Source organism: Lathyrus oleraceus, chromosome 5 (genome assembly GCF_024323335.1).
Source record: "Lathyrus oleraceus cultivar Zhongwan6 chromosome 5, CAAS_Psat_ZW6_1.0, whole genome shotgun sequence".
NCBI classification, from domain to species: Eukaryota; Viridiplantae; Streptophyta; class Magnoliopsida; order Fabales; family Fabaceae; genus Lathyrus; species Lathyrus oleraceus.
Genome location: NC_066583.1, coordinates 335,967,496 through 335,975,623, shown reverse-complemented (window position 1 = coordinate 335,975,623; position 8,128 = coordinate 335,967,496). Strand labels below are relative to the sequence as shown.

The 8,128-nt window shown below is 37.6% G+C and overlaps 1 long non-coding RNA gene across 1 annotated transcript; it reads left to right on the top strand.

Moving 5' to 3' along the window:
* The first annotated feature begins 6,979 nt into the window (after nt 1–6,979).
* On the top strand, nt 6,980–7,607 carry LOC127078392 (uncharacterized). The gene is made up of 3 exons (XR_007787848.1): nt 6,980–7,108; nt 7,200–7,273; nt 7,381–7,607. It is a non-coding gene; the product is annotated as an uncharacterized LOC127078392 (long non-coding RNA).
* Nucleotides 7,608–8,128: the final 521 nt, after the last annotated feature.

Genomic DNA, 8,128 nt, shown 5'->3' with positions numbered 1-8,128 from the left:
AAACTTAGGGGATTCGATAGATAGTTGGTGTAATCTTAAAGATCAAAATATTCTTCAGTAGAAATTATTCATAAAAAGGACTTTGTCTCACACTCTCGTTTTTATTGACTCTGACCATACTCTTAAACCAGAATGCTTGGATCTCGCCGTCTCATTATGAATTTAAAAGTAATTTTTGAATATGAATAAAGTCTAATTAATCCTAAAGCGCTCTCGATGTGTTTAGGATTAATGCCTAGTTTCAGCTATCCGGTTAAAATCTCGAACTCTCGTTCTTATTGATCGTAACCTTTGTTTGCTTTGTACTCTCGTACGAATTTTTTTTTTGAATAAAATAAGAAACTAAAATCGTAAAATTATATTTTATAAAAGCCAACATCAATTATTTACGAATCCCGTCGTTTTGACGGTCTTTACATACCGATACCTATGGGTTTAGCCGGACATGGATCCGGTAACATACATGATACTCAGATAATTAAGTATACAATAATGCATAGGTAATTAAAATGACAATTAATATAAATCCTGGAATATAAATCGAGAACTTTGAATGAATACTGATTCTTCAAATTAAACAATGCCGATAAGCTTTGGCAATCGAGTACACCGTTACAATCGAATTCAAATGCTTAAACAATAAATTGCAATAGTCCTCGATGTGGAGAATCTATTACTTTTACAAAGTAAGAAACTGCCTAAGAAAATCTAACCAAAAGAATCTGATTGAAAAAATTCAACCTTGGTGAGAAAACCGACCCTCCTGTATATACTTCCACTCCCCTTAATTGTAGCGTTCGTTAGTTGAAAAGGTGAGTGGAAGTCATGGCTAAAAAGATGGAGAGAAATAAGGGAGACCAGGTTGATGGTGGCTGCCACAACCCTAATATGGTCTCCGTAGCGGGCGCCACCTTTTGTGGGATGGGCGCCACCACTTCCTAGCTTCGTGGTGGGAGGCACCACCTACTTTAGGTCATGTGGCGAGCACCACACATCCAAGCGGTGGGCGCCACATGTCCACCTGGTGTGGTGAGTGTTATGCTTTCTATTTTTCTCCATTTTCTTCTCTTTTTCTTTCCTTTTTTCTATTTTCCACTTTGCTTGCGTATACATCTCTTATTCGATAAATACCTGAAATAAATATAAAATACTGCATGATAATATGTGTTAATCATGTAAAAAGCAATGCATATGAAGCCAAATATACGATACATTTTCGCGTTATCACTGGGTTACATCTCAATCAAAATGACAAAATTCACAACATCATATAATTTAGTTCAACTCAAGTATTCAATAAATCTCCTCAATTAGATTATTATTCATACATGCAATAACACAATAGTCATAAATATCACCTCAAACATAACGACATCGCCACACTCTCAATTCACATGATAACATCATTCTCATACTCAACAATAAATCCATCTCACGACATCACTAAACAACAATAAACAACATCAACTCAACAAATGTAAATTCATAAGCATTTATTCATGTTACCCCACCAAAACAACATCACATCATCGTATAACCATAATGATTCGCTAATCGATCACACACGTCAGCATAAACATTGCCTCAGTAGGTACATGATTATAATTAAAATAGTTCACCAAGAATCACCATTTCATAGCTTTGCACGTTAGCTTTCCAACGCTTCAAACCACGCCTCAATCCAAGTCACGAAACTCATGTTATGCTAAAAAATATCTCACTTGGTATAAAATCTAGGGAGCTGTTATGACCGCCCGTAGCACGTGCTACAACCCCTAGCACTCCCTTGTCAAAAACCTCATTTTAGGAACACCCCTGGTATAGAAAACAGTGGGATGCTACGGTCACCCGTAGCAGAGCCTAGAAAACCCCAAATTTTCTCGCGATTTTATGTGATCACTCTTGTTTTTCAGCCGTTCATTCGACCCCAAACCCGAAGTTTTGACCTCTAATAGTCCCAAAACATATCATGCATCATTGTACATGAAAACATATGAATTTTTATCATCTCCTAACATCTAAATCAATAATACATCATGGCAACAATGGTGGAAAACATATATGTATACACAAACAAAATTTCAACATCAATACACACAAATTTCATATCAGTAAAACTAGGAGAATACAAAATCCTCAATGACAACCATAAAATTCATCACGACACTACGCCAAAAACTGGAATAGACAGCGCCCCTTAGAGGGCGCTTTATTACAAAAGCGCACTCTAAAGTGAAGAGAAAAAATAAGGAGCGAACAACTGGAATAGACAACGCACTTTAGAGGGCGCTTTTGTAATAAAGCGCCCTCTAAGGTGAAGCGAAAAAATAAGGAGGAGATAGAGGGACAACAATACAGGGCGCTTTTTAGAAAGCGCCCTCTAAGGTTACCCTTAGAGGGCGCTTTTAAAAAAGCGCTCTATAAGTCCATGTGCATTTCCAGTTTATAAAGCGCTTTTGGAAAGCCTTAGAGAGCGCTTTTAGAAGCGCCCTCTTAGGCCCCCTTTAGAGGGCGCTTTTGTAACAAAGCGCCCTCTAAAGTGAAGCCAAAAAAAAATGGAGGGACAACAATAGAGGGCGCTTTTGTGAAAGCGCCCTCTAAGGTTACCCTTAGAGGGCGCTTTTGAAAAAGCGCTCTCTAAGTCCATGTACATTTCCAGTTTATAAAGCGCTTCTGGAAAGCCTTAGAGAGCGCTTTCATAAGCGGCCTCTTAGGCCCCCTTTAGAGGGCGCTTTTTTTCCACAAGCGCCCTCTAATGTCCCCTTTAGTAAACATTAAAATTATAACATACTGCGCGTTTTGTTATTTCACTATCTGTTATTAGCGTTCTTTTTCATGTTAGGGTTCTGAGGCGTTTTCCTTCCACCTCTGTTAGATCTACATGCGCGTTTCCTCCTTCTACCAATCAAAGGTACACGCTTTTCCCAATTACTGTTTTATGTTATTGCTTTGTTTTAGCTTTGCCCAATTTCTATTTTACCTTATTACTGCGCGTTTCCTCCTTCTACGTTTGTTTCGACCATGATAGCGGATGCACTAGGAAATTGACGGTTGGTTTTTAGTGACCATGATTGCGGATGCAATGGGTTATACGACCTATGAACATCTGATTTTGTGTCAACACCAGTATCATTAGAAACCTAGGTCCGAATGTGTTTGAACTCTTCTGAAATTGTTTTTTATTTATTCTAATTAGTAATGGATAATACATGGATGTCTTCCAATCGATTGTCGAGAGAGTACGAGAATGGGGTATCAGAATTCGTTAAGTTTGCCGTTGCGCACGCCGAAGACCCCAGTAGAATGATATGTCCTTGCTTGGGTTGTTGTTATGGGAAACGGGTTGACGCAGTTCAGTTGACATCGCATCTAATGAGGCATGGAATTGATCGAAGTTATACATGTTGGAATTTGCATGGTGAGAAAAGTAACGAGAATGTTGAACCGGGGGATAGTACGACCTATGCCTCAAACTATAGTGGCGCAGATACATACGATTGTGATCGAGTTGAAGAGATTGCAGAAGCACTTGAAGGAGATCTTAAGGATTGTCCCGAAATGTTTGAGAGGTTGGTAAGTGATGCAGAGAAACCTTTGTATGATGGTTGCACTAAATTCACAAGATTGTCTGCGGTATTAAAGTTGTACAACTTAAAGGCGGGCAATGGGTGGTCGGATAAAAGTTTCACAGAGTTATTAGCCCTTTTGAAAGATATGCTTCCTGAGGATAATGTTCTTCCCAATCGAACATATGAGACCAAAAAGATGTTGTGCTCTATTGGCATGAGCTATGATAAGATACATGCATGTCCAAACGATTGCGTTTTGTTTCGAAATGAGTATGCATCGTTAAATGAGTGTCCTAAATGCGGTGTCTCGCGATATAAGAACAAGTTGTCTCCAGCAAAGGTCTTGTGGTATTTTCCTGTTATTCCGAGATTTAGACGCATGTTTCGTAGTGAAACCGATTCAAGACACTTGACCTGGCATGCAGATGAAAGAATTATAGATGGAAAGTATCGACATCCGGCAGATTCACCACAGTGGTTGAAAATTGATAATGATTATCCTGAATTTGGAGAAGAATCAAGAAACCTTCGCTTGGCATTATCTACTGATGGAATGAACCCACACGGTATCCAGAGTATCTCACACAGTACATGGCCTGTGATTATTATGATTTATAACCTACCTCCATGGCTATGTATGAAGCGTAAGTACATGATGTTGTCTATGTTGATTTCTGGACCTAAACAACCAGGGAATGACATAGACGTGTACTTGAAGCCCTTAATCGAAGATTTAAAGATTTTGTGGGAGACCGGTGTGGAGGTTTATGATGGATATAGGAAAGAAAGTTTCAACTTGAGGGCGATGTTGTTTGGCACAATTAATGATTTTCCAGCATACGGAAATCTATCAGGGTATAGCATAAAAGGTCAATGTGCGTGTCCTGTTTGTGAAGATAAAACAGATTGGAAGCGCTTGGAGTTTGGTCAGAAGAATGTCTTTCTCGGTCATCGGAGATTCTTAAATTCAAATCATCACTACCGTGGATGGAGAAAGGCGTTCAATGGAGAGACAGAACAAGGCAGAGCTCCACCTATATTGACGGGTGATCAAATTTTTGAAAAGGTGAAAGATTTGGATACTCAGTTTGGCAAGCCTTTTGCCCACACACTTGTCAAAAGTGGGTGGAAGAAGAGGTCAGTTTTTTTTGAATTGCCGTATTGGAAGTCCTTGTATGTGAGACATTTTCTTGATGTTATGCATATTGAAAAAAATGTATTTGAAAGTGTTATTGGCACGTTACTCAATATACAAGGAAAGTCTAAGGATGGACTTAAGGCAAGAAAGGACTTGATAGCGATGGGAATAAGAACTGAATTAGGACCCTTGAAGAAAGGAAAACGAACATATCTACCGCCTGCTGCTTATACTCTATCTAGAAAGGAGAAAAAAACATTGTGTAAGTTTCTAAGTGAAGTTAAAGTTCCAGAAGGGTACTCTTCAGATATTAGAAGACTTGTGTCTATGAAAGACCTCAAGTTAAAGAGTTTAAAGACCCATGATTGCCATGTTATAATGGAACATTTTCTCCCAATAGGTATACGTTCTATTCTTCCAGAAAAAGTAAGAAGCTCTATAACTAAGTTGTGTTCTTTCTTCAAGTCAATTTGCAGTAAGGTGATCAATCCTGCGATCTTACCAATGTTGCAAAAAGAAATCGTTATTACTTTGTGTGAGCTTGAAATGTTTTTTCCTCCATCATTTTTTGACATAATGGTACATCTAGTTGTTCATCTTGTGAAAGAGACACAATTGTGTGGACCAGCTTATATGAGATGGATGTACCCTGTTGAACGTTATATGAAAATATTAAAAGGGTACGTGAAGAACCGAAGTCGACCAGAAGGTTGTATGGTTGAAAGATACATTGTTGAAGAAGCGATTGAGTTTTGTACTGAATATTTGTCTAATGTTCAGTCAATCGGACTCCCCAAGTCTCAGCTTGTCGAAAAGAAAGAAGGAAAAAATCTAATTGGAAATAAAATCGTGGCAGTATCAAGGGTCGAACGGGATCAAGTGCATTTGTATGTTCTGCACAATGAGAATGAGGTTGAGCCGTATGTTGAAATTCACAAGGATGTTCTCCGAGGTTTAAATCCCAATAGAAATGAAAATTGGATAGTACGAGAGCACAATCGATGTTTTATACCTTGGTTTAAGGATCATATTTATTCAAAGTATTATTCAGATCCCGCTTCAATAACAGAAAGGTTGAGATGCTTAGCATATGGTCCAAGTTTCCATGTTTTTTCTTATAGCGCATACGCGATTAATGGATACACATTTTATACCAAAGAACAAGATGATAAAAGTACTATGCAGAATAGTGGTGTCACCGTGGTAGCTGAAGCAATGCACATATCAAGTGTGAAGGACTTAAACCCCAAATTTGCAAATCTGTCGTATTTTGGTGTTATCGAGCGCATTTGGGTGTTTGATTATGAGAAGTTTCAGATTCCTATATTTGGTTGCAAGTGGGTTGAAAATAATAACGGCATTCGAATGGATAAGTCAGGATTTTTGCAAGTGGATCTTAATAGGGTGGGATACAAAGATGAGTCTTTTATTCTAGCCTCTCAAGCTAGACAAGTGTTCTATGTCAATGATCCGAAAAGTACGAAATGGTCTATAGTTCTTTTTTCCAACAAAGTAATTGATGAAAACACTGGAGATCAAGGTGATATTGATGTTGAGATTGAATCGTTTACCAGAAATGATCAAGATGAGAATATTATATCAAATGATTCATATATTAGAAATGATCATAATGAGGGTATTTGGATCAATCCAACCGTCCGTGTTGTTAAGAGACATGTAGAACATATTCCAACCAAGAAAAGAAAGAGAACTTAGTGAAAAAGGTACAGGTCAAATGATTTTAATTGTTTTCTTTATTACAGGTAAAATGACTTTTATGATTTTAATTGTTTTTACATTTGTCATCTGATTTTAATTGTTTTCTTTTTTACAGGTAAAATGATGATGCTGGATATTTGTTTAGATGGAGATGCTCTATTGTCGTCAAGCCTCATTCGCGTAGATGATGATGCTGGATATTTGAAAGTATCCCTCTACGACAATGGAACATGTCCATCTAAACATATATCAATTCTATCTTCAAAAGATAAGGGTTCAATGTTGGCAAGTTACATTGGTTTCCTTGTTCGACAACATATTCCGATTACATGTGATAATTGGAGAAGTCCGGACTTGAAGGTTGGCAAAGAAAAAATATGGTCGGAGATACAGGTACTTACCATATATTGTTATATGTTTTTTGTTGCATCAACTTTGCAGCCCTTTATTGTAGGCAGAATTTAGGACTTCTCAAAGTTGATTTCTTGTTACTTTGTCGTTCATAAAATACACCACTAAATTCTCTGCGTTTAATTTTTAATTTTTTTTCATCAGGCTTGTGTCTCAATAGAGGATGGGTATCTACCTAAAGTTACTTTTGTAGTGGTCCAAAAGAGACATCACACCCGTCTCTTTCCTGTCAACCCCAAAGAGACCGATAGAAGTGGAAATATTATGCCAGGTTTTTTCAATATATTTCTCAACGCAGCTGGTATATATTATCATTTGAATTTATCACGTTTTGCTGATTTTGTTGTTCTAAATTGTCAAAGGAACCGTGGTAGACACCAGCGTTTGTCACCCTAGGGAATTTGATTTTTACCTTAACAGCCATGCAGGAATTCAGGTAATATTAGCTATGTCATTTAACTTTATGCCATTGTTTACTATTTGTTGCTCAATCGCCTTTTGACAGTTCTGTGTTATTTGCATTTGGACGTGTTCTTTTTGCAGGGGACTACTTATGCTGCCATTTGTTGTTTTGGTTGAGCCTTATTTTGTATGGATGTGCGATAGAACTACTAGACAGCTTTTGGATATACAGAACATGTTTGCCACCATGGGTGGATGGGCGTTTTTGTTTAGTATTGGTTAGAACTACTAGACAGCTTTTGGATACAGTGGTCACTGGGTGTTGGTTGCTATGTTTTATTCTCTTAATTGTAGTACTTTGAGAATATGTTGTTGTATATTGTTGATCAAAGAATCATATATTAATGTTGTATATATGGAGGATTAATGTTGTATATAAATGGATTCATGTTGTATATGTCAATGGATTAATGGTGTATAACATTGGATTAAAGGATGAAATCAATATGAATTTTACACTTTTGCAGCATGCGAACAGGTTACCAATTAAATATATATCCACTGTTTTTCAAACAAAGTTTTTTAAAATAACTAACACTTTAAAGGGCGCTTTGTCCAGAAAGCGCCCTCTAAACACTTTACATTGACAACTTTAGAGGGCGCTTTTTCCTGAAAGCGCCCTCTAAACACTTTACATTGACAACTTTAGAGGGCGCTTTTTCCTGAAAGCGCCCTCTAAACACTTTACAATGACAACTTTAGAGGGCGCTTCTTCCAGAAAGCGCCCTCTAAACACTTTACACTGACAACTTTAGAGGGCGCTTTTTCCAGAAAGCGCCCTCTAAGGTGTCCCTTTATGGACCACTCCAGAGGGCGCTTTTTTCTTAAA